Source organism: Triturus cristatus, chromosome 7 (genome assembly GCF_964204655.1).
Source record: "Triturus cristatus chromosome 7, aTriCri1.1, whole genome shotgun sequence".
Classification (NCBI taxonomy): Eukaryota; Metazoa; Chordata; class Amphibia; order Caudata; family Salamandridae; genus Triturus; species Triturus cristatus.
The window spans coordinates 28,618,552-28,646,152 of NC_140590.1; the positions used below are offsets into that span (position 1 = coordinate 28,618,552).

General features: G+C 44.5%; 1 protein-coding gene and 1 long non-coding RNA gene across 5 annotated transcripts in view; one reads left to right on the forward strand and one right to left on the reverse strand.

Annotated features, from left to right (window-relative positions):
* Window positions 1-27,601, reverse strand: part of LOC146808729 (cell adhesion molecule CEACAM6-like) — a 185,445-nt gene that overhangs the window by 43,481 nt on the left and 114,363 nt on the right. The gene's annotated exons all lie outside the window — the stretch shown is intronic.
* Window positions 617-26,844, forward strand: LOC146808730 (uncharacterized). Of its 3 annotated transcripts, XR_014966239.1 has the most exons (7): window positions 617-741; window positions 6,367-6,535; window positions 6,915-7,069; window positions 8,372-8,422; window positions 8,851-8,934; window positions 11,959-12,231; window positions 26,462-26,833. It is a non-coding gene; the product is annotated as an uncharacterized LOC146808730 (long non-coding RNA). The 3 variants fall into 3 exon arrangements; XR_014966238.1 differs by lacking the exon at window positions 8,851-8,934 and having other exon boundaries at window positions 26,462-26,844; XR_014966240.1 differs by lacking the exon at window positions 8,851-8,934 and having other exon boundaries at window positions 12,025-12,231.

Consider the following 27,601-nt stretch of genomic DNA (forward strand, 5'->3'; position numbering starts at 1 on the left):
CTGCTTAAAATCTTAGGCAAACTAAACAGTTGTTTTGACAGTGAGTATAACGTGCAACAATTAGTATAAAATAGTATGTAAAAATATTATATTCTGAGCATGAAACAAGTTTTGTCAATTGGAAATAATCTAATCTTTTACAAGTTGTCTTTTCGACTTTAGTGTTAGTAAAGGGGGCAGAAGGGATTGCATTTCCTTTATCAGGTAAGTGAAAAGATTTTATTCAGAAGTATTAAATCGACAGAGATAACCCATCCCAGATGAGCGAGTGTCCACTGCTTTTGGTGGTGCAAAACGACCGCAGCTTCACTTTATTCGCATATTAACTTAAAAAACAGACAGTCCAAATTTAAACATGCATCACGTCATCATTACCCCAAGTTGCCTGTAGTTCAAGTCCCTAGTACTTAGTCCATAACAGCATCTTGTGACAGCGCCCCGAGAGAATGCCCCCTTCCCAGTCAGGGTCTAACACCTTTCCTGCGGCTTCTAGGCTGCCTTGCTGTCAAGTGGTGTCAGTCTGATTCGCGAACTATTTATCCGTCCTTCTTTTGTGTCTGTTATTATTCCCCAACGTCGGTGTTCGAAGTGCGGGAACGTGGCGATTGCGTGGTTACGTAATTCCCAGGATGCCTCACGACATGGCTCACTCTTCCCAGCCGCCAGGGGCAATGGAGCTGCCTGGAGCTTAGGGCAATGGAGCCGCCTGGGGCCTACATTTCGCGGGAAGCTTTGGCAGAGGTAGGACATCGGAAGTCCATGCACTAGCACCAGGGGCGTAACACAGGCCCCCGCAGCCCCTGCGGTGCGGGGGCCCCCACGCTCCAGCGGAGGGAGATGGCTGCGCCTGCAAGCAAGCCTCAGTTTTCGAAAATAAAAAGGTGCTCCTGCGCCCACGGCATCCCCAAGTCCCCATAAATTAAACTGTTGCACGCACGCCACGGTGACGGCCTAGTCTTCCCTCTCTTTCTGTCTCGCTCCTCAGTTATTGAAAACCGAGACTTTAAGAAACGGGTATTACCCTCTCCTTCCTCCTTTCGTTTATTTGCTCCCCTGTGAAATGGATCCAAAAAAGAAAAACATTTTTGTTGGAAACGTTGTCTTTTTCTGACACAAGCAGCCTCCGGGTGGAGAGAAATAAAACATTCCAAATGTGAAAAATAAATAAGTAATTAAAGCAAGACAGAGTGGTTGCAAGGTGGTCAGATTGATTTATTTACACCTAAACACATTAGCGCCACTTTACAGTGTTTGCCAGTGAAGTGATACTTTCGTTTTCTCCTCTCTCTTTGAACAACATTGTTTTCCCTGTGTGGGAAAGTGCACCTTGCCTGGAGGTACTGAAATACCTGCTTGATGGGTGAATTGGAAAACCAAATGTGTACAGCGACTGTGTGTTTACGAATTTGGGGGCATATCATCAAGGCGAAGCGATAAAATTATCGCCGCTTTAGCGTCCGTTTTTCGGGCGTAAATCGGCGATAATTTTATCGCACCATCAGCAAGGACACGCTAACGCGTGTTCCTATGCCTCTTCGCCGGTTTCCTTAATGACTATCATAGTAACGCCGATGATATGCAAAGTGGGCGTACCCGAGTATAATAAACATGGGAAAGGGCGCTAACTGACCTATCTCCTATCAACAATCTCGTCGCTAACCTTCCTAGCGACGAGAAAAGTAGCGCTAACCACGCTTATCGCAGGTTACTTTACGCCTGCTATTATTCTTACTAAGCCATATAAACCTATGGTAGGTGGATTTTGGGCATAAGCACACCCTCCTCTATGAACAAGGAATCACCTATCGCTGTGCGATTATCGCTGGATTTCCAGCAATAATCGCACATTTTGCAGCTATCGCTTGGATTTTTATCGCTTTGGAGATAAGAGTTGCTGATAGCACGCTATCTCCGCAACAAAATCCAGCGATAGCCGGCGATAATTATCCTCGTGCTAAGCGCGCTTAGCGATAATTATCGCCAGCCGTTGCTGATATGCCCCTTGGGGCATATTATCAAGGACGGCGATAAAATGATCGCCGAGGCAGGAAACTGCCGCTAAAGCAGCGATAATGGGCTTGATAATATGCCGCAGAGAATTCCAATAGAAGCCCATGTTCACACCAGAACATGGGCTTCTATTGGAATTCTCTGAGGCACATTATCAAGCCCATTATCGCCGCTTTTAGTGGCAGTTTCCTGCAGTTAAAGCAGCGATAATTTTAATGCCATCCTTGATAATATGCCCGTGGTCTTTTTAAACCATACTGCCTATGTTTTGAAAGGATATAAGCAAGTGGCCCAGTCAGGTGGTTCAGGTCAATCCTTGTGAGGGAAGCTGCTGGACTTGTTTTTACCATGCACTTTGAAAGTATTTTCACCTTGATGCAAGAAGAAAGTTGGATTGTTTTACAAGACATGCTTGATTTTTGTATATTGCTGGACTGCTGATTGCTTTATTTTGCACTTTGAAAGTATTTGCACTTTTTATTTTGCTTTACAAATACAGTTAGTATAGATTGTCATTAGGTACTTGCTGATATGGTTTGTTTTTATCCTACAGACAGTGTTATTTATGGTGTTGCTTGCACTTGTCTGTAATACGTGTACCTTAAATCTTGTATTTAGCATTGTTTACACTACAGAAATGATAAATTAAAACAGATAAACATCTGCATCAATGTTCTGAAGCATCCAAACAGTTTCCTCAGCCTTGTTTGCCTGCCTGTTTTGCAGTGCTTACTAATAAAGACATTATGATTGAAATTTCTTCTTCAGTTCACGTTATCATGCACAACCCTTGACAGTCCCTAGTGTGTGGCATGCAGATAATTCACCAGTCTATTTCTCTTGACTTTCGCAGGATACTGAGTTATAGCTTGTGTTCTTCTCATGTACATTGTCAGTCGAGTTTTTATGGAATTGCAGGTGTGGGTTGGTCTTTCAAAGTTTCAAGGTATTGTCAATTCTATTTCAGACCCTTCATAGTTGTTCTTTGTTCTTCAGCCAGAGGCAGTTCCTGAGACAATAGGATCACTTCTTGGCATTGTTCTGATTGCTGCCTCAGTTAAATAATCTGCGTTTGACAGTATTGTTACAAATGGCATAGCTTGTATGTTAAAAGTGTTTCCCACTTTCTCATTAGAACTTAGAGAAAGACAATATAGAGGCATTTCATTTAAATGTTGGAGGTTTCAAATCAAAATATGCTAGGTTTCTGGGTGGTAGGGCAAAGTGGTAGATGGTGGGCCGCGCCGCCGGGGGAGGGGGGCCCCCTCTATGTGCTTTGCAGGGGGGCCCCCTCAAGTTTCGTTACGCCACTGACTAGCACTGCCTACGTATAGAGCGGCCAGGTTAGGATCCCACCCTGCAGTCCTCCACTTAAAGGTTAGCAATTGTCACTGCCCCCACTCCCTTTAGGAACCAGAGGGAGCCCCGCCCTCAATCCCGCATACAAGCTTCCCACAGACCACACATACTGTCAAGTAAAACCCAAATAAGAGACGTTAAGTTTGTCAGACACTCAGCACACCTTTTCCGGAATGCATAATTTCTTACAAGGTGTGGGGCTAGACCTCTTCCCAACCGCACCAGAAACAGACCGCTCTGCTTACTGAAGTATGCTAGCTGTGGGTGCGATAAAAGCTAGGAACTAGCGGTTCAGTACAGCTCGTGTACATAAGGGTGGCAGCTCACTTTAAGAGATCTAAAGGCCCCCTTTGAGACCATTTGCAGCGCAGAGTAGAGAGTTGCGCCTTCCACACGAGAGAACCCACAGGCAGAATGTCGAGAGCTGTCACCAGGTGCAGTATGAGTAATCCTTCACTTTTTGCCCAAAGGAGAAAGATTACCGTACCAATGACGGTTAGGCAAAGCCAATATGTTTTACCTTAGCAATCCAGTGCTGCGGATATATAAAATATAATTTTTTTTTAAACCTATGCAGCAAAAAAATGCTATTGTCTGAACACGGTGACAGTATGTTTGCATTAAAACATATAAATAAATCTTTGTGATTTTAATCGAGCAGTATGGGTTCTTCCTATAATGAGGCTTGCTTGGATATAAAAATAATTTTTAGTTTGAAAGTATCATTGGAAAAGAAGTTTGACACACAGAATATGTAATATTGGTTTTGAATTAGTTATCTGAAGGCATAATCTATACACACAACACATTGGCAATTATAACTTATTTGTCCACAAGCCCTCGCAATGAAGCACACTGCTAATGTTCATGTGTGATCACTTAAAATGATGCCATTGCCACTGCTTGGATGCCAGTGGGTGATGTGGGTTACCCGATGTTGTAGGCCATGGTGGGTGGAAGAAAAATCGGAATGATAGTTGAAAAGATCTAGAGGGCTCACCCAATACACCAGCATTTAACAGTCGCTAGACTGAGTGTCAAAACCCATTCTATCTACCCATTCTAGTATGAGTTGGCTGCTGCACTCTCAGTCCGAAGCTTGACAATTGTTTATTTAAATTACTATTTCGAGAGAATGAAAGCAGACATAAACAACGTGTTGATTTTCGGCACTTTACCATGGATAGTTCTTCACATTTTTTAAACTCCTTCTAGTGGTATACAGAAGTGTCCCAGTTGAGTCAAATGGTACAAAGCAGTGTCTTTCAAGCCCCCGTAAACTTTACATTTTCATTCATTCTCTCATTTTGATAGGAAGAGTTTCAGGCAATAAGTTAAGGGGGGACCTTTTTGTTTATCACTGAAACACTACAGGAATTTGTAAGCATTTTTTTTGAAGACTGGGCATTTTGTTGTGATTGTCCCATGCACCTTTCTTCCCCAGTTGTGGACTGTGATATAAGATGGCAATAACATTGTTTTACTAGTAAATCTTCCTGCAAGGTGCTGCCATTGGAGAAATTTGGTTTGTGTTTAAGCCATACGCTTAATTACATGCATGCACCTTTTAGAGACTCCCACTTTTTTCATCCCACTAAAAACCCTGATGTCAAGCTCTTCCATTTCTGGTGCTTTGCAGAAGTTTTAAGATGGTCTTAGAGTTTCTCGTTGCTTAAATGGCTGTAATTTCCGAAATTTCTATGTTTCCCTCATCTTTATTGCTTAATTTTGCTCATGAGAAAGGCTCATTGTAATGTCACTCGTAATCACATTGAATCAGAAAATGCCTCGCATAAGCAATCCGAAACCTTGGCAGCTATTTTAGATCCCATAATTTGTGGGCTTTTGGGACGCTGCAGGGCATTGAATGTGAGACTTCCAATTGAGGCAGTGTGTCTGAGATCTCCTGGTAACATCGGCGCTTCAGGCTCAGATGAATGACATGATCTATTAATAAAAAGCATGTGTGGTAGCGATTGAATGTGGGGATTTGTATCGCCATACCTAGCCATTGGTATGGCCTTGCAATCACACCTGCAGACTTTAAAACTTTGGCCACGGGTTCGAGTCCTAGCATTGGATCCCCATCCTGTGATTCTGGGCACATCACTTAATAGCTGAATATCAAGTTTTGCTTGAGGTACTTATGCAGGAAAGTTGCGATGATAGGATGAGCTGTTTGGTCTTAGTCACCTATTAAAACCTATATTTTCATGACTACCCTCTTTCTCTGCCTGCCCTGTCTGTGCAGTGGCACCGAGTGGGTCACTGACAGAGTGCGCTTGGATGGCTCATGACACGAAGCAGACTACTTAGGAGGATTCTTTTTAAAGGGGATTTCGCTTATCTTCATTGCTTGATTTTGCTCGCGGGAAAGTGTCACTCATATTCACAGTACTAAATTGCTCGTAACCACCTGCTCTGCATGCCCAAAGAAACATCCATCTAGACCACTGTTTTCATAGTTCTTCTCTCTCCCACTTTCTATCCCTCCTCCACTTACATCCTATGCCACCAGATTTATTTTGCTCTTACCCTAAAGTTAGATCATATATAGAGGCACAACTACATAAATATTCAAGGCCAAAGAAACCTGATGGGAACACCCAGGCTCCCAGTCTTCCCAGCTTTCTCTATCTCTCAAACACTACCTAATCTTCGCCTCTGTCTTTTCTCCTGGTAAGGTTTGAAGGTGGTGGGGTTGGGAGGGTAGAGAATAGAGCAGCAACGGCTCTTCCGTAGTGGCAAAGGAGAGCCCCCCCCCCCGCTAAAAGCCAGCAGATGAAAAATAATATAATAAAACAATTTATCATTTTATTTTTCCTTGTCTAGGTCAAGTGGCCTGAGTCTATGGCAGGGCCATCCTCTAAGGACAATAGCAGGGAGGAGGAGTGGTGGGCACTGTTAGTTCACTTGTTGGGTTGGCCGGCCAACCTAGGGCGGCCAAACCAACATGCACACTTACATTTCTCTAACCCAGCTGTGTTGTATTTCCAGGTAGAGAAAAGCCACAGACTCATATGCCTTAGTGAGCATTTTAAACCAGTCCGCTCAGGCCAATCCTGGTGATGCTGTCATGCTGGGTAATACCATGAGAGCAGCTTCAAGATTGGGTGTGCAGTCTAGGAGCTGGACTGCGCTGGTGGAAGAAGCTGGACAGCGGCAGGTAAGTCCTTTTTTCTTTTTTTAAATATCTGCTGCCCTACCACTTTCTATTGAAAGTCGCCACCACTGGAGTAGAGGCTTCTACATAGGAAATTCTAACACCAAATATAATTGAGTTTAAATAGATGGACCAATAAAAGATTTGTGTATGCTAACTCATACTGTCCCTCAGTTGCTAGCATTCTCATTTACTTCATTCTTCCTGATGTTCCTATCAGAAAAATTGTAAATGTTTACACGGGTGAGGAGTCACTCATGATTTCATGCACACCTACAGTTTTCACATAACAAGGTCTCTCACCACTGCAGTGTCCAGTTATCCATGCACTCCCGCTCTTGCTTGCTGCTCTCATGCTCTCCTGTTTCAAACCCTCCCCCAGGCCGTGTCATTCTCTCCCAGTTGTCTCCTGCAGTCTACCAAAAGGACTCACGTCCACTTCTCCCAGGAGTACTAATCAGGGAACTGCTGCTGTCTACATGAGGGGAAAAGGAAGGCAGCCTGGAGCACCATTTGGCGTCGTGACAGCAGTAAAAGGTAAGCTACAAAAACGTTTAAGGCTCTGTGAGTGCCTGAGGAAGTAGTCTTGCTCCCATTGCCAACACTGGTGATATGCTGACCCTCACATAATGGTTTTTCCTTGGCAACCATTGCATGATACCCAACCTTTGGAAAACTTTGTCCAAGTCACAAAAAGGGTCATTCTTGGCCATATGTGAGCACGCATGATATGTTGGCTACCTCTGGTAAAATGCTGGGTTGGGTATAATGGTAGGAATTCCTGTCCTGTTGTTGGCTTCCATGATATGATGGTGCCTGTCTTTCACATGTGCAAAGTGGTGATTGGCCGTAGGTTTTGTATTTTATATTTCAATGTTTTATTGGTACCACAGTGGCTACTGTGCTGGCTACCCTAGTACCAGGCACTGATACCGGGGTACCTGCGGCCCAATCTTCTTCTTTTCTGTTTTTACCTGTTGGGAATTAAAGTGGGGTGTCTCAAAGGCAAGGCATGCCTATCTTGACCCCTATGTGGTCTTTCATGTTGTCTTTCCCCCTTCAGGACTAGAGGATTGAGATGGCTGACCCAACATTCTCAATTTTGTGGGCAGCCAATCAGGCTCCACCCTTTCACTTTGAATGGGCCAATCGCAGATTATTTGGCACCAATGGTTCATTTATTTTTAAGTTTTAACTGGTGTTTACCCTAACATAACATGTACATTTGTAATGCACACGTTCAGCAAAAAGGAATCTTGTTGCTCATTAATAGATGTTTGTTGTTACCCAATTCAACCTCAGGATAATAGGCTGAATGGATTGGGATTTGAACTCGTTGCTGTGAGGTCATGAATAGACTCCTACAGTGGATGCATTAGTCCACGAAGACAAGAGACCAGCTCATCATGATCTCCATTTTGATGCTAATTTCTCAACAGTGGCTGAACAGATTTACACCAAATAACCAAAAGCAGGTTTTCTCTATAAAGTTCTAACATTTTGCTGATCAATTTTGGTATAATTTTGCATAACTTTCCATGATGAAGCCAAAGTGATTTGTTTTTTAAAAAAAAATGTTTTTAATGAAACGGTACCAAGGCTATTAAAGGAAAAAATGCCTTCTCTGGCCAAACCAGAACTAAACTGTGGTGACTGTGTAATAAATTTATGATATTCACCACTCAATATGCCATAATATGGTGTATGATTAGTGAAACTCAACCACACATTCTGTCTCAGTTTATGCTTAAGAAGTTGAATTCACAATGTTATGTGCCTATTTACAAAATACTTTTGTACATTAGTAAATCACTTATATCTCCTCGTCAATTATTACAGCTATTCATCAGATTGCCCTGCTACTGGTCGGAAAAATAAGAACATTTCAAGGTAAGAATGGTTGCTAAAAAGGTAAGTGAAACTCATATTTTAAAACCAAGTGAGTAGCAGCAACTTTGACCACAAAACCCAAAACACCTAATTATCTGGCCCTTTCCCATTGTACTCCTCACCTGCCTATCTCGGAAATAAGTTTCTGTTTACCAAATGCAGACCCTTAAAAAACAAAATAAGAAGAAACGCCTACTGCATTGTAGGCTCGTTGAAGTACTAATCTTCAGTCATTAACAAAACCACTCAATATCCCTCTCAGTTTTGCCAGATCCTACTCAAAGCCATTGTGCTTCTTGCTCACTATACCATCACCCACTCACAACACATCCTAGTAACACTACTCACCACTAAACATTTTTCTTCTTATTTGCTGCTGCTGGTAAATATTTGAGAATCAACATGCAACTGTATTTACATTATCTCAGGAAATTGTCAATCTATGTAAGGGCCACTGGAATTATGCAGCTGAAGAAGACCAAATTATGGGGCATAGTTGACTAAATTATGTGGTAAGAAAAGGCAAATTTTGTAGGCGAATGCAGCACATTTTGTGACCTATTTTTGCATTTATTATTTTGGCATTTTTATTGTTGTTGACACTGGCTTAGCAAAGGTTTTACTCCATAAGCACTACTTTAAAACTCAAATACAGCAATAGGCTACAGAAAGATGACCCATCAACCTTAACAAAAGGACTTCCACTATGCTGCAACAGATTAGTAACTGCTCTATGCCACTCCACTGCACGCCACTCTACGCAACTCCACTCTGTCACTCCAATACATGACACTATCTGCCACTCCATTTTTCAACACTCTATTCCAATATTCGCAATTCCACACTGCAACACTCCACACCACTAGCTAGTGCACAACATGGCTAAAACACATTGGCAAAGCCAATAGCTCTTCCATAGGCAAATATCATTGAAATGTCATATCACACATTTTTGTGTCCAACTGCATTTCCTTTAAAAGAATTTACAAGTCAATGCCATAAACGCCTTGTACAAACGTGTTTAGTGAATTGGTTTTATAAGTTCAAACATTAATGGAGTCTGGTGGACAATCAACACAGGAGGAATTAGAACAATTACTTTTTTTATCTGACATCTAATTGAATTTTGCACAATTGCTCATTTTGGGTAACCTGAAAACAAACGGTGGTGATCCTGTCTTGTCATGGACCAAGTGGGAATTCAGTCATGTTCTCGACAATTCAACTGGCTCTTTCCTTGCAGGAGGAGGGGTCTCCTGGTACAATCCTGTGTATGTCTGGGTTGGCTCCTTTGCTTTGTGCTTCTCCTACGATCTCTTGCTCCGGTCTTCTCACATACCACAATTATAAAATGCTTACTAAATGCATGACTAATGAGTTTGTAACAGGCGTATTAGAATCATTGACTCCCAAGATATTTAATTCATAAAATTTAGTCTAAAAACCATCATTGAAAGAAGCCTTGTGCAAGCAACCAAATGAATAAAATTGCTATAAATTAATCAGAATTAATGCGACTTGTGTTCAATTAACATTTCTATTTGAATTCTGCTATAGTCTTACTTAACCCTTGACAGTCATTGCCATTAATCTTCAGATATTGCTCACAAAGAATACCACTAGTCTTCAAACAGTGGTCACAATCAATGAGACTAGCCTTCATTTTGCTCTTGAAATAGCACAAGAGCTGCAAATAAACACTAACCGAATACTACTAAGCTTCAAATACTATTCTTCTAGAATACTACTAAGCTTCCAATACTATTCTTCTAGAATACTACTAAGCTTCCAATACTATTCTTCTAGAATACTACTAAGCTTCAAATACTATTCTTCTAGAATACTACTAAGCTTCAAATACTATTCTTCTAGAATACTACTAGTCTTCTTTTAGCAATCAATTGAAGTGTTTATCGTGTATTTGAAGGGTAGTTGAGTAGAACTAGTATTCCCTCATTTGCATATTTCGGCTTGTGGGCATACTACATAGTCTTCATGCATACTAAATAAATACTATATTTTAATAGTAAATGAATGGTAAATGAATACCGCTGTAACCACTGGAATCACACTAAGTGAAGATCTTCCATTTTGGTGAGGGTAGGTTGTGTAAAAAGTTCCTTGTCAATGAAAATGCGTACATGGATTGTAGGCCACTCCTTCATTAAATGGTCAGCCATCTTTGCGGAACAGCAGATTTACGGCAGAGCACTTGGACTTCCCAGCAAAGGTCACAAAGTTTTATGGAAGGGGAAAGGTGGTATGAGGTGGGAGGCGTTGTTTTCCATGTTATCAGAGCTGTCGTCTGAAAGAGGATTCCCAGATTTATTAATCATTCACTTAGGCGAAAACGATCTAGTGCCATTGTCGGGTTTATCCCTTTTGAAAATAATGAAATTGGACTTAGCAGTGCTAAAGAACAATTGGGTGGGTACGGCATTAGTATGGTCTGAATTTATCTACAGGCATCATTGGAGGGGGGCTCGCAATCATGCTGTGATGGAGAAGGCTCGCAGGAAGCTAAATCGTGCGATGAAAACTCTTTGGTTTTCCCGGGTGGCAATTTTTGGGGGGATTTGGATAGTCTGGAGCGGGATAATCCTGCCCTCTGGGGTGGGGGAGGAGGGACGAAAAGCTTGTTGTGCAAAAATATGAGGAGGGGAAAGGAAATGATGGGATTGTGCGGTACATGGGGTATTTCTGAAAAGTCTTGTTGGGAATATTTTTGGTTACATTTATGATAAATGTTTTAAAGCATAATGACAATCTCGAGGAAGAGCATTTCTGTTTACCTGTCTTAATAAAGTGACACTTTCTGCTAAGTCAATAGCAGTGTGTGGATTGTTGTTATTGCGCGATGGGGACCCAGGGGGACCTTGGCGCGAGCCGGTGTTCCCCTGGGGTTTTTCGTGCGGTGGAACAATCCATGCAACGCAATAGGTGTAGGTAGGTAAGGGGCAGGGCTTGTTGGTAGGTTATTTATAGAGGGTCTTTTGGCGGTTTTTTTTTAATCGCTGGAGGGATTTTTGGAAGCGTAGTTTGTCATTGACCCACCCACCCACCCCTTTAGAGTTGTTTGCTGTAGTATGCATATGTATTTTTTATTAAAAAACGTTATTTTTTTTAAATGTATACGTCACGTTAGGATAGGTAGCAGTTCTTCCACTCACTAAGTCGTTCTTTTAATTCAGCGCTTTTTTGGGAGATTTGGATAGTCTGGAGCAGGTTTATCCTTCCTTCTGGGCTGGGGGAGAGGGGACGTAAAGCTTGTTGGGAAAAAATAAGAGGAGGGGAAAGGAAATGATGAGATTGTGCAGTACATGGGGTATTTCTGAAGTTTTGTTGGGAATATTTTTGGTTACATTTATGATAAATGTTTTAAAGCATAATGTCAATGTAGAATTTTGATATATCTATGTTTGCTTTGAGGAAGAGCATTTATGTTTACCTGTCTTAACAAAGTGACACTTTCTGCTAAGTCAATAGCAGTGTGTGGATTGTTGCTATAGCGCGATGAGACTCCTCTTCTCCCTCAGGAACCTTCAAAGCTGAGGCCCATGAACATCTGCCCTGCCTCTGTTTCCTGTTTCTTTGTCCCCCAGGCAGACAAGTCTCCTCTCCTACCCACAGGAAGGGCATCACCACTTCCTGTGCCAGGGATCTGCTTCCTGTCTCTACGGTGAAATACAATAATGACTCTAAGACGAAAGTCATGTAATGTCACAAGGTCGGATCCTTGTACTGTGTTATGTACTTACCATGTACACTGAGTACATGGTACAAGGATATCGAGGACAGAATATTGAAAGGTAAGTGCATCCAGGAAGGTGTAGATTTACTATTGAGAACTCTACATCTACATACCTTGAAGATATACACATTGCGTAGGAACATTTATGTGGAGTAGAGTATGGAAAATATATACTTATCTGTCAATATTTTTGACTGATATTCTGTCTCCGATATTCTGTGTAATTGATATTCTGGTTTCCATATTTAGGTGCACACCATGTAATTCTATGTGTTAGGAATTTATGTATTTTTTTAATGTACATATTAAAGCACATTCTATCAGCTTTTAACAATCCAATTTTAACTCCTATTATTTAGATGAAATTGAAAGTAGACATGTGTAAAGTTGTAAAGTAGGCTGACTCACAACTTTATGTATTGTCTAAACTTTTCAAGCTCTGTCCAATGCAAAGCTTAGCAAGTTCTTTATTTAAGAAAAAAAATAAGATGGCCTCAGCTCAGAGCTCTCTGACCATCAGGTAATGGCTGTCCAGCCTCCACTCTCAAAAGTTTTTGATGGAAAATGACCTACTGAGGACGTTCTGATTCAAGAAATCATCACACCTGAAATTCCCGAAAAGATAAACCTTACCTCATGTAAATTTAGGAAACCTTATCTGCTTCATAAAGTGTAGAGTTTCCTAATACCAACCAAATTCATAAGTGAAGTTTTAATTTACCTCTCCACTAATTTACCTAATATTTTGTGAAATTAGGGTCAGACAGTGTTTTCTTTAACATTTTAGGGATGCAAAAATGGTGAAAACTAAATAAAATGTAAATGTAATTTTATGGGGGAAGTTAAGAAGGTTCCACAATGAGTTTCTCTAAGGTTGTAACTAAAGGTGGACAGTTCAATTACATTTCTTTCAAAAGCAGCACTCAAAACTGCATGGACTTGAAGCAGGCTCCGACAATGTCATACAACCCTCATAGTTACAGACTGGTTGTGCTGAAGGGGACCTTTGTCAGACATCGACCAGAAAGACTGGTAGACATGGTAAAGTATAGGTGATTGTATGAGCTTGGTGATGGTCCATTAGAGGCCTGTGGCCTGACTGAAGACACTAGTAGAGGTGGATGTTATGGCAGAATTCCGTGTGATTAATCACATGGAATTTCCTAAACATTCAGTGAGATTCCAATTGAATTACATGAGAAGAGTAATTATGCATTTAGAGCTATTTCTTAGTGCAAAAATTACCCTCATGTCCAAAATGGACACGAGGTTGCATTTTACGCTAAGAGATAATACTAAATGCAGCAGAACAGAAATAGTGAGTGTGAGCAGCCACTAGCGCTCGCTAAATGAGCTCTTGGGATGAAAGTTTCTCCCAACTTACTGCTGGCATTTAGCAGTATTTTCATTGCCAAATGCACAGTTGTGTCAAAAATTGATGTGAGGATGCATTTTGCCCTGTGAAACAGCAAAACACGAATACCGAATGCTAAATAGGCTCATGCATTTTGGATTTTCCCCCAAAATCACACTTAATTATGCAAGGCGGAGTAGACTTCACTTAGGGCCAGATTAGAACAATAGGGATTTCTTTAATAAATAAAACAAGACCAAAACAAAAAAAATCAACTGCAGGTATGCAAGTTTCAAGATGTGTGTGAAAATAGTGCCAATTGTGGACATCTGGTCATGCAGGGCAGGGACAAAGTCACAAGTTCAGGCCGAATGCGATGGAGCACGAGCTGGCTACAGGGACCCAGTTATACCAGCAGAACAAAGCACATTCAATCCTGGTTTGGTGAGCGTTTCAAGGATGCGCGTTAAAGAAATGATGCATCGGTTAGGAGGTGTGGCAAAGATGCAATGCGAGGTCTTGCATTGTCATCAAGGATCCCGTCGACAAGGGCTTGCAATGCAAAGTCTGGCATTGAGGATGCATCACACATTCAGGTTGATGCACTGGGCCCAGGAGCTTCAAGGCTGTGGTGTGGAGTCCGGTGTCAAGGTAAAGGCTGTTGTTGATGAGGGATGCCAGGGTCTGTGAAAAACATTCTAGGAGTCTTAATAAGTTCCCACAATTTTATTCTGATACTGCACCTCCAGCTGAGCTAAACGCTCTCCAGCTTCTTCTCTTCAAATTCCCAACATTCTCCCATTAGGTCAGCAGTGACCTCACTACATTCCATGCTCCCAGCATTAAATGTCTTTACACATCTTACCCCTTACAATATTCGAACAAGACCAATTAAAATTAACATAGATAACAAAACTCTACAACACTATTAGCAACATGCCAATATAATTCATGTGATCTTATTAATGTACACTTTTAAGGAACACTATCCCTGAACTCTACATATGTCACCCATACTCCTTGTAGCACCATTTCACCATGCACCGAACAGAATATTTGCTTTCCCCTTTGCAAACAAACCCTTTTTTCCTCATGACCACACAACACCGCTTCACACCCTTCCTTCTGTTATAATACAGTATGTTGTTCCTCTGCGATTTTAAGACACTCCTTTGTATTTCCTCACGATCAACTTCAATCTCTCTTCAATGTCTAAATGATAAAGTAGGATTGCTTGCCGCCTGAGAAGCCCATAGCGATCACCACCAATGGCCAACATATATGTAGCAAACAGTTTCTTCCACTGTTTCCATGGCACAGGTGGATCCCCAAGAGAGGTTAAGAACGGTGGGGGTGAAGGCATAGATTGATCTGCAATTCCTGCAATATAATTAACACAACAAACTAAAACAAATATTTAAAATAACAATCCAATATAATAAACTAATACAATAAACTACCACAAAAAATTTAAATAAGAAATCACAGCATTCCCATTGAGAATCTTCCTTTTGATTACGTCTTGTTTCTATGTCGAATGCCTTATGAGCAATGTTCTTTACTCTAATGCCTTCAGATGTTCCCTTGATGTTGCTTCGAAACAGAGAAAAGCAACGTTTTTTCCTCTAATGTCTTCAGACAATGCAGCTAAGAACAGACAAGGACTGGCTGATTTGGGTGACGTGGTAAGAGACTTCTAATTGTTGGTTTAAAAAGTCACATTAAATAGTATTGCTGTGTTCCTAAGATTAGCGCTTCACGTTCAAAACAATCCACCCTGCACATTTGACTGGCGCCCACCCTCGAACTCAAAACACAAATCCTTCATAATCTGCCTTGCATGTCTGACTCGTGCTGATATGCACCCCTAATTTCAAACACTCTTGAGAATCAGCGGACCAGTTAGAAGTCGTGCCTACTCGCGCGCCGACTCGCTCGCCGACATTCACCGAATGCGAGGCATGTTACTGTTAGAGCGTTAGTCCAAACTTAATACACTGAATGACTAATAAATCAATTACAGCAATTACGCTCACTTAGGGAAACATATCAATTACTGCAATTACGCTCCCTTAGGGAAGCGTTAGACATTTGTGCGCTCAAACGCTCAATTAGATGCGATCCCTGATGGCAATGTGAAAGTCCAGTTACAATTCTCTCGACTATTGTCTTTTACACTCTCCTTTATCCTTCTCAGCTTTGTGCAGTATACATTTTGTCAACTATTGACCCGTTACCAAGGATTACATCACACTCGCGAACTTGCAAATACGACTTGCCTTATATATATGCTTCAACTTGTATTTCCAGGAGTGGTGATGCTGTCCGTCCGTCCTCTGCACAGCTCCTTCAACTTGTCGCCAGTGTAAAGATTCAAGGAGTCTTAATAAGTTCCCACAAATGTATTGTGATACAGCACCTCCAGCTGAGCTAAACGCTCTCCAGCTTCTTCTCTTCAAATTCCCAACATTCTCCCATTAGGTCAGCAGTGACCTCACTACATCCACGCTCCCAGCATTTCATGGCTTTACAGTCTCAGGATACATTGGGCAACAGTGGTTCCGAAGAGGTTGTTGGCTGCTGAGGCACTGCAGGTCTTTGCAATGGTGATCTGCTCATGGCTGCGCTGCCTAGCAGAGGAAATGCACTGGATCCACAGAGGCCAGCAGCGTACCTTAAACCCACTTCCAAGGGTCCAGGACAGGGCTGCCACCACTTGACAGGTTGACTCACAGATGGCAGAGTCCTGGTCCCATGGTCAAGGTTGTTGGAACCGTCTGTTCGTGAGGTTCAAGTCGGGAGGCCAGCCAATAAGCCCTTGGAGTCACTATTCCGGTCCTGGGATCAACATATGTAGGTCAAGCCCTTCTCACTAGGGCAAGAGGACAGCAGGCAGTAGGTCAGCACAGCAGGGCAGCATTCTTTCAGAGCAGCAGTTAAGCACAGTGGCAGTCATTTCTGCAGCACTGCAGTTCTTCTTCCTGTCAGAGCATTCACAGGTCCAGAAGTATACTGAAGGGGAGATGTCTGAGGGCCAGTATTTACACTCATTTATGCCTTCAAAGCGGGATAAGCTTTTAGAGACATGGCTTTGAAGTGAACAGGTAGACTGACTATGGTGGATAGGCAGCCCTTCATGTGGTGGCAGGATACAGCCTATTCAACTCTAAGTGGGGAACCCAGCTCCACAAAAACATTACGATCGAATCCATGTAAAACAGAAACGCCGACTTCGGGAATGACTCGATCGTTACAACACTGCCTACCGAAAATTGCACGGAGACTTCAAAACCAAAGAAAGTAAGCTGGCACTAGCGCATTCAAATAGCGCAATGTAAATTAAGTTTTAGACCGGTAATCTTGCCCGTTCTAATAGTTTCTCATGAATGGTCCCCTTTTCATTTGCAGAACAGGGGAATACTGAACAAACACAAAATTCATGAGTAAACATTGCAGATCATTTTCACGTGGCCGAGCACCACTGAGATACGATAAAGTTCACATTAGTCCCAATCATCGCGTTAACGATATAACAGTCACAATCACAGTGAACACAGAATGGTTAAAAAATCACATATCACGGGGACATCACTAGAGGAACACAAAAAACATGCATGATATTGAAATAAGCCTTTGGGATATAATATCAAATGAGGGATAATAAGATTTAAACTAGTTGAAAGAACTTTATTGGTAAGGTATGTGTGCAATGATTCTATTGTAGATATGCTCCCTGAAGAAGGGCGAGAGGCTCAAAATGCATTGGAGTTCCAATGAGAAACAATTAAAATGCTAGATAAAGAAAATTGAAATGATTTTAATTTCAACAAAGATAAAACAATAAAGAACTTTATTGAGAAAGATACATGAATCCATGTGAATATTACAAAGAAAAAAAATACAACAAAATCCTTTTACAAGGAAACAAGGAGTGCCCAGGGGGATGCAACCAAAGGAGTTTGGAAGCACTATAAAGTATCTACGGCAGTGATGTACCCATTGGACGGAAGACGCCACCCCGGGAGCGCCCAAAAAACAAAGCCGAAAATTATTAAGATAGAAACGAAAATCTACAACCACCAACAAATAAAAAGAGTTGTGCGCAAGCTATCTAATAGCTCAGTGAACTTTCTAAATGTGCTATTTTCAAAATTGTAATTTAAAATCTGATTTCACCATAAGTTAGGACTTTTCATCACAATTCCAAAGACACCAAACATGAACTGGTTACCTGCTCCAATTTAGAATTTGCTGCTTATTTAATGAAATAAGGTAACTCCAATGTTATCCCATTTGGAAGGTCGGCCTTGCAGTAGTGAATCATGATTTTAAAGATTTGTTCTCTACTGGGGCATGTAAAATCTTGAAAATAGATGTCTGACTTAAAATACATTGCGCCTTGCCCTCTGGACTGTCCAAGGCCTACCCTAGGGATGACTTATATGTATTAAAAAGGAAGGTTTGGGCTTATCAAAAAGGTTTATATTTTTCGGTTAAAATAGCAGTTAAAAACGTCATACACACAGGCTGCAATGGCAGGCCTGAGACACATTTAAAGTGCTACTTAGATGAGTGGCATAACCAGCGCTGCAGGTCCAGTAGTGGCATTTAATTTATAGGCCATGGGAAGTGCCACTTTACTAGGGACCTACGAGCAAATGAAATATGACAATTGGGTATACGACAATTTTAGCATGTTTGTAAGGAGAGAGCACAAGCATTTTAGAGGTAGGGGTGGGTGGAATTTGCGTAGTTGCGCTACGCTAAGCACCGCGAAACGGTAAAAAATCTTTGCGAGCACGCAGAGTTCAGCAAAACCATCGGAATTGCTTGTTCCGCCTGTTTGCGATGTTTTTTTCCTGTTCGCGAACGCTGTTTGCGTGCTCGAGGGGAAATATCTCACAAGCACACATTTTGAAAGCGCGAACAAACAAAAAAATTCCGCGAAGTCGCGGATCATGGAATTTTTGGCAATTCCGCGTTCTCCGCGGCACGCAAAAGTACCCAAAATCCGCAAATGTCGAGAGCGGAACGGAATTTACCACCCAGGCCTATTTAGAAGTTAGTAGTGGTAAAGTGAACAGCGACTAAAGCCAGCAAAAAAAAAAGTCAGTAAACAAGGGGATTGAAGCCAAAAGGTAAGGGGGGTATACCATGGCAAGATTGCCAGGTCTAAGTGTGGAAATATCAAAATGATGCTGATTACTCTGGCATCATCGAAATTCTGCCCAGGCCTTGACACTAGTTCCATCTCTAGTTAGAGGAGCCATAGATGGGCAGGCAGCAGCACTGCCTCTGATGCCCTAAACGGTGGTTCCATGGTTTGTATCTAGGATCCTGCTCTGCGATTATATTTCTCTTTTATGCTGTTTTCATGGTACCTCCCTTTTGGATGCTGCAGAGTCCTCCACTTAAAAAATTATAGGCAGTTTCTACTCTGTCACATACAGGAGACTCTATGCATAGGATCCTCAAGGTGCCACCCTTTGTGTGGCTAACTTTGCATGGACGAGCATGCACGTTTCTGTTTACTGAATGTAGAAAGAATGGAGGCCTGCCGTGTATACCAGAAATGTAAAACATTTACTTATAGAGGGATTGTTCAGTGTGACTGCAGGTGCTAATAAAAGTCAAGCTTCATGTTATGAAACAATTAAGAGACTGCCGTATTTATATGTACACAATAAAGCCAAATCACCTCCTTAATAGGTCTTGGACTTCTCAGAAAGTAGTTTCTACTTTCCAGTGACTGTAAAAGCAAATGCTGACATGGCTGAATAAAAGAGGAAAGAGAATTAAAAGAGCAACAACAGCACTTCTCACCAGAAGCATATATTAACAAATAGCAAGGGGTGCCATTGTTTGTTAATCAATTTACAAAAAACAATATGGATCATGTAGCAATGGATTGACCTTATATGGATTTTAAAGACCGCTATGCATGGAAGAAAATAAAGTGCAAAAAGGTGCTTTGAAATCACATTGAGCCAGGTGTACTGGCCAAAACAGGATAAGCTATAAATTCTACTCAAAATCTCTATCACTAGTTCTCTACATATACCTAGTTCACGGTTTGCTCTTTTAGGCTCTGTTTTACTTTCTTTATTCTCTCGTAAGCTTCCAATTTCTGCCCTGCAGTCTCTCGCAAATGTTTTGTCCCTATCTCTTTCTGTTTGCTGCTGCATGTATCTTCCCATTCCTGTCTCTCTATTATACTCTCTTGTTTTTTCTCTTTACTTTCCTTTCTTTCTCTCAATCTTCTCTCCTTTTCTAGAACCTCTCATCTCTATGCTATCTTCTATCTTCTTTGTACTTCTTAATAATTTGTATTCTCTCTCCAGTCATCTTCTACAAAGACCATATATGGAAACTGAAAGGTTTCTTGGGCTGCGCATGGCCATTAGGATCACATGACACCTTTCTTTGACTACTGTGCTTTTTGCTGTTCCCCAATCCCAGAAGCCTACTTTCATGGGGTCCTCCTGGAATTGGAGAATTCCCCTACGATCGTGGAACAAAGAAGTTAGCGCAATGTGGCTATCATATCCCGCTGCTTATTGTCAGTTCATGTTGAACAGGACGCCTAGCTGCATGAATGTGGTAGGTTTTAACTGCTTTAAGGCAATGACCCATTGACATCCACCATACTGCTTTCATAGTGAGGTGGACTTCAACAGGCCATCCATCATTCTAGAAAAGAAAATGTTTCTGGCAGAAACACAAGAAACAGTTTCTTTTCCAAAATCAAAGTTGGCATGTGAAGGAAATGCTTCCCACCAGTGCAAATATGATTTTTTTTTTTTTTGCGTTCCTTTGTCATTATACAGCTAAACAAAAGTGAAAGCAGGCCGTGCTAATAGAATCTGTGGAAATCTGTAAGTGTCCATAGAATCTGTGGAAATCTGCAAGTGTCCTACCACACAGCATTCCCACACTTCTCCTGATAACAATAGTACCCCACTTGTGTGACTGAGCTATCATCCATGAAAGGAAAGGCTCCCTAAAATCCGCCGGACACAAGGAAAGATTGAGATTTTACCTTGAAAATTTACCAGTTCACGTGATGTGTGGGTAGCTGAGGTATTTAGACCAGGGTCGGCACACAGGGACACCTGCTAGGACAAGACATTTCTGAAAGCAAGGTACTTAGGGTAGACTTGAATGGAGTAGCTTGTGTGGATCCCAATTCCTGTTCTTACCCAGAATGCACAGCAATCACCAAACATTAGTAAATCACAGATTTTCTCATATTTCTGTGAAGCAATATTTCAGAATCTCTGAGGACCCTTTAAATCTCTCCCAACCAGCGGTCCAACACTTCTCCCAATAACAATAATACTCCAAATGTTCACTAAATATTGTGCTTTTGGGTCCAGATGTGCGACCATTCTGCATGCAGAAAATTGGTTTGTAAACCCAATGTACGAAAGGCACTTTCAAAATAAACAATAGCATTGCGAGTCGCACTATACAATGAACAGAGCAGTCGCAAATTGTGAGTATGCGCAGTTAGACCTATTTGCGCATGCAATATACCAATAACCAGAAACAGGTGGTAACCAGGCCCAACCTATGAAAACAGCCCAAAAAAGCATCAGACACCTCTCCACAATGTCTGCCCTGTATGTGATAGCGATGATGATGCAGAGGATACTCAGAGTCAGGCTAACATTGTTTGAGAAGGCAGAGGAGGAGATTCATGACCAGTACAGGCTGAGTAGCACTGTCATCCTAGACCTCATAGACACATTGAGGCCACAATTGTAAAGCAGAACCCAGCACAGCAGTGCAGTCCCCACACATGTGCAGGTGTTGCCCTCCCTCCATCTCTTGGCCACTGGTAGCTCCCAGGATGTCATTGCAGTGGTCGGAGCTGAGTCGCAGAGTGCGCCTTCACGTTTCTTTCACAATTTCCTATATGCCATGCGACACTACATCCATCAACACATCTACATGCCCAGGGATGATGAGGAACTTGAAAATACAAAACTGGAGTTTTACAGATTAGCAGATATAAGGAGCATAGATGGGACCCATGTGCCCATATGTCCCCAATCCCACATAGAATACACCTTCCGTAACAAGAAAAGCACACATTACCTCAACATCCAAGTGGTCTGTGAAACCAAAAACATTATCACAGACGTGGTAGCCAAATATCCTGGAAGCACCCATGATGCATACATTCTCAGACACAGTGGCGTCTACCAGAAATTAGAAAGAGGTGACTTTGATGATGGATACCTCCTAGGTACTGATCGTTCCTGTGCCCAGAGAAATGTATTGGCACTTTTATGTCTATATGCATGTTGTCTCAGCATCACAAATCTTTCATCAGATGACAGTGCGTATGCCCTGCAGCCATGGACCCTCACACCGTACCTGTCGCCCAACAATGTCCATGAAAAGCGGTACAACAGGGCACACAGGCGCACCAGGAACATTATCAAGCACACTTTTGGCATCCTGAAACAGTGTTTCAGGTGCCTACAGAAGAGTGTCAGAGCTCTGCAGTATGCACCTGAGAGAGTCTGTGAAATCATGGCAACATGTGCCACGCTGCACAACATGACTTATAGGGGTGGATTGCCAAAGGATGTGTCTGACACAGATTCAGAGGATGAGGACCTAGGACCACCTGCCCAACAGCAAAGGGATGGTAGCACTGCAGAACAGGGGAGCAGGTGCAGAGACCAGATTGCTAACAAATATTTCTAAAGATACATACACAGTACTTACCCACTGCCCTCTACATAAGACAGTACCAATTGTGACTTTCAATTGGTGCTTTATGGTGCACACATACACAAACACAATAAGGACAACCTGTCCATCTCCAAATGTAGGCATTAACTGAAATGTAACTCCACTGTGGTTACATCACCACAATTCAGAAATGATATGTGACCCACAAATTATGCAGAGCCCCTACACAAATAATTTTATGCCCCTTCGTCCAGCCTGGCAAGAGCTGCCACCACCAATCCCAGCCTGGCCGCTGCTGCTACGCCACATTACAGGTGGTTCAGTAACTGAGAAACTACTGTGGCTTGACGCCTCACTGTCTGTGCCCCCTGTAGCACCACCACTGACAATTCTGTTGGTTTCATTTTTTCCACTGCTGCAGTGATCTGTTCAAGACCACGAGCAACATTCCCACTATAGTGGCCCAACTCCACTTGGAGGCCCAGGGTGCACTTGGTGTGTTGGCTCGTAGCATGGGCAAGCCTCCCAATGGCCCTGCTCAAAGTGTCCAATTTGTGGCCCCTGCTCAATCAATCGATCAATCAATAATAGCATTTATAAAGTGCACTACTTACCCGTGAGGGTCTCAAGGTGCTGGGGGGTGGGGAATGCGGCTATTGCTCGAGAAGCCAGGTCTTGAGGAGTCTTCTGAAGGTCAGCAGGTCTTGGGTCTGCTGTAGGTGGGTGGGGAGGGTTATCCAGGTCTTGGCGGCGAGGTGGGAGAATGATCTGCCACCGGAGGTCACTCTCCAGATGCGGGGGACTGTGGCGAGGGCGAGGGCGGCGGAGCGGAGCTGGCGGGTGGGGGTGTAGAAGCTGAGTCGTCTGTTGAGGTACGCTGGTCTGGTGTTGAGGAGTGCCTTGTGTGTGTGGGTGAGGAGCTTGAAGGTTATCCTCTTGTTGACGGGGAGCCAGTGCAGGTCTCTCAGGTGGGGTGTGATGTGGCTATGGCGAGGGATGACGAGGATCAGGCGTGCAGAGGCGTTCTGGATGCGTTGAAGCCGTTTCAGGAGTTTGGCCGAGGCTCCTGCGTAGAGGGCGTTTCTGTAGTCCAACCTGCTGCTGACGAGGGCCTGGGTGACCATTCTTCTCGTTTCAGTGGGGATCCACTTGTAGATCTTGCGGAGCATGCGGAGGGTGTTGAAGCAGGAGTAAAAGATGGCGTTGACCTGCTTCATCATGAAGAGGGTGGAGTCGAGGATGACCCTTAGGTTTCAAGCGTGGTTGGTGGGTGTTGGAGCTGTTCCCAGTGCAGTCAGCCACCAGGAGTTGTCCCAGGCCGAGGGGGTGGATCCGAGGATGAGGACCTCCGTCTTGTCTAAGTTCAGCTTCAGCCGGCTGTTCCTCATCCATTCGGCGACGGCCTTCATTCCTTCATGGAGGTTGGTTTTGGTGGTGTGGGGGTCCTTGGTGAGGGAGAGGATCAGCTGGGTGTCATCGGCGTAAGAGATGATGCTGAGTTCATGCAGTCGGGTGACGTGGGTGAGCGGTGCCATGTAGATGTTAAAAAGCGTTGGGCTGAGGGATGAGCCCTGGGGTACGCCGCAGATGATCTCGGTGGCTTCGGAGTGGAAGGGGAGGAGGCAGACACTCTGTGTTCTGCCGGAGAGGAAGGAGGTGGTCCAGTCCAGAGCCTTCTCTTAGATCCCGGCGTCATGGAGGCATTGCGTAGTGTGCGGTGGCAGACTGTGTCGAAGGCGGCTGACAGGTCCAGGAGGATGAGGGCCGCGGTTTCTCCGTTGTCTAGCAGGGTCCTGATGTCATCGGTGGCGGCGATGAGGGCGGTTTCGGTGCTGTGGTTGCTGCGGAACCTGGCCTGGGACGGGTCCAGGATGCTGTTTTCCTCGAGATAGCGGGTCAGTTGTTTGTTGACGGCCTTCTCGATGACCTTCGCCGGGAACGGGAACAGGGAGATGGGCCAGAAGTCTTGAGATCTTTGGGGTCCGCCTTGGGTTTCTTGAGTAGGGCGTTGATGTCGGCGTGCTTCCAGCTCTCCGGGAAGGTAGCTGTCTCGAAGGAGATGTTGATGGCCATCCGGAGATGGGGTGCGATGGCGGTGCTGGCTTTGTTGAAGGTGCGGGCAGGGGTCTGACGGAGAACCGGAGTGGACGGTGTTCATGATCTTGATGGTGCCGTTGTTGTTTATGTTGGTCCAGGAGAGCAGGCGGTTGGTGCGGATGGTGGTCATGGGAAAGAGGTCTCAGTGGTTGTCGGGGCGGTCGCGACGTTGAAGCTGTCGTGGATGTATGCGATCTTGCGATGGAAGAAGGAGGACAGCGAGTCGCACAGGTCTTGCGAAGGTGGGATGTCGTTGGTGTTGGAGCTGGGGTTGGAGAGTTCTTTCACGATGTTGAAGAGCTCTTTGCTGTTGTGTGCGTTGTGGTCTAGGCGGTCTTTGAAGGAGGCCCTTTTGGTGGATCTGATGAGGTGATGGTGTCTGCAGGTGGTGTCCTTGTGGGCTGCATAGCTGTCCGGTGTTCGTTCACGGTGCCAGTTCTTTTCTAGCTTTCGGCAGGTTTGCTTGGAGGCCTGGAGGTCTTCAGTGAACCAGCTGGCTTTCTTGCTGGTGTGGCTGTTGGAGGGTTTCTTGAGCGGGGCGAGGGTGTTGGTGCAGTCGTCGATCCACTGTCTGAGGTTGCGGATGGCGGAGTCGGGGTTGGTGGGGTTGGCGGGGGGGCTTTGGATGAGGGTGGTGGTCAGCTGGTCTTTGGTGACTTTGCTCCAGCAGTGGCGAGGCATCTGTCGGTTGCGGTGGTGCGTGGTGGGTTTCTGAAAGGTGAAGTGGATGCAGCGATGGTCGGTCCAGTGAAGTTCAGCGGTGTGGTTGAAAGCGACGTGGGGGCTTGCGTAGAAGATGGGGTCAAGCGTGTGGCCGGCAGAGTGGGTGGGTGTTGTGATGAGTTGTCTGAGTCCGAGGTTGGCGAGGTTGTCGATCAGGGTGGTGAAGTTGGTGTCGTTGTTGTTCTCGAGGTGGAAGTTCAGGTCCCCGAGGAGGATGTAGTCCGTGGAGGTGAGGGCATGTGAGCTGACGAAGTCGGCGATGGAGTCGCTGAACTGTGGTCAGGGTCCGAGGGGTCTGTAGATGAGGGTTCCTCTGAGGGTGGTGTTAGGGTCGGTGTGGATCTGGAAGTGCAGAGGGTGTCGTCGGTGTTGGTCGAGACTCTGAGAGTGTTCCTGTGGACAATGGCGATTCCTCCACCTACTCCGTTGGTGCGGTCCCTGCGGGTGATCTTGTAGCCTTCCGGGATGGCTATGGCGATGTCAGGTGCCAAGGAGTGGTTCAGCCAGGTCTTTGCGGGCGGAGCGGGTGTTGAGAAGAATGCATCTGAGATAGTTGGGTTCTTTCCTGGTCGGTGAGTTGGCGGATCGGATGCTGGTGAAGCTGCAGTTCCGGCAGGAGAAGGGTCCATGGGTGCGCTTCGGGGTGGCCAGGAAGCAGGCTTGTGGGCATCCGGTGTTGAGTGCGTGGAGGGTGCTGGCATCGTAGCGGAGAAGGGCATCGTGGCGTCCGCGGGGGCCAGGGGTACAGGCGCTGGGTGCGGTCCAGGCACGGATGGGCGCAGACAGGCTTGCCTTAGGCATGCCAGCGGCGCACCCACTGCATGTGTCCTCTGCGCGCCCACACAGCAGCCGCATATATGGAGAGGTGGGAGGGAGAAGCATCTGGGAGGTGGGAGCGGGGCGGCGAATGGGCGAGCGGGGGGGGCAGGGCTGCAGGGACGCAGCGACGGGAAAAACAGGTGAGGAGCGACGGGGGGAAGCAGAGGGGCACAGAATCACAGTGGGCAAAAGACAATACAGGCAAAGCAAAAAACAGGGCACAAAAAACGATAGACGGGGGCACACACAGGGGAAGAAAGGAAAAATACAGGTGGCAGGACAGAAGACAGTTCAGATCAAGTGCAGCGAATGAGCCTCGAACTTGCAATCGGCGGTAGTAACGAGCTGGGGGGGGGGTGCTCACACCAGGAGGAGCTGTTGCGGAGGTGAGGGGAGTGACCTGCCTACGCTCCATGCACCTGTGCTGCGCCCTTTCTTCCACCCATTCTATGGCTAAATCCACAATTGTATTTGTAAAGACATCAAATTTTGATTCAAGCCTGCACTGAGTTTTATTCATTTTGTCTTGTGATGTTGCGTGGCCCTGCGCCTGCCTCAAATTAATTTGCCTCTGTGTCTTTTGTTGCAGGCGCTGTATTTTCAACATCGCCTGTTCCAGGCCCCCAAACAAGACCTGACTGGCTGCTCCATCAAGCGACTTACTTTTCAGAAGCCGTAGGAACTGCTGGGTTTGTTGCACTCGCCACACCCTGGTAGCCGGAGACTGTCTGGATGGAGCTCACTGACGTGGGGCCGGTGTCATACTGGCTGCAGCCTGGCATGTTGTTGCTGCATCTATGGCTTGGGCTTCTGATCCACATGGCCCACTTGTTTGCCCCACATCCTGCCCTTCCTCTATCTGCTCCTGATCTTAGCTATCCTCTGTGTCCTATGCACTGTGCTCTCCTCCCCATGGTATATCTATGTGGCAAAATATTGAAGGAGAAAATAAAATATATGAGTCACTATCTCAGTGGTGTTGTAATGTATATCAGCTCAGGTTTTTCCTTCACTACACTGTATGTGTCACTGACTACATCTCCAATTTGTGTTGATTGTTTTGTGGCATTGAATGTTTAGTTGTGGATGATTAGTATGCATGTACAGAAAAGGCTTTAGTGGGGATTTACACATTACTGACATTTTAAACACTTACCAGGGTTTGGTGCTGGCTGTGATGTGTCAAGGCTGCTAAATCCTACAACGGCAGCCCTCTCCAGGGTACGCTCCACCGTTGCCTCAGCTGCAGATGGTTTGTATGCAGTGAATGGCCCCCCTCTGGTCTGCTGTGACTCTTGGAGACGTGCTGCCACCTTCTCCTTGCCCCTGGAGGTCGTACCAGCTCTTCTTTATATCATCCAGGGACCTGTGTGCCACACCAAGGGCATTGATGCGCTGCTTTATTCCACTCCAGATCTTTTGTTTGTCAGCCTCTGGCACATGGTGTGAGACCCTACTAAATAGCGCCTCATGGTGATTGCAGCATTCCTCTATAATGATATCAAGCTCCTTCTCTGAGACCTTGAGCTTCCTCAGACGCTCCTTGCCACCCTTGTCGCTGGCTTTGCTGCTCGTGGTTTCAGTGATACTCACACAGTTGAACTGTGCCACTGCACCTGACCATGTACTAGTGATTTCGCTCAGGAGTATCCTTGGACACCACTTCCTGTTTTGGGGTCCTTCAGCTCAACAAGGAAGTGTTTTCCATATTTTTTTCTGTTTTGTAATT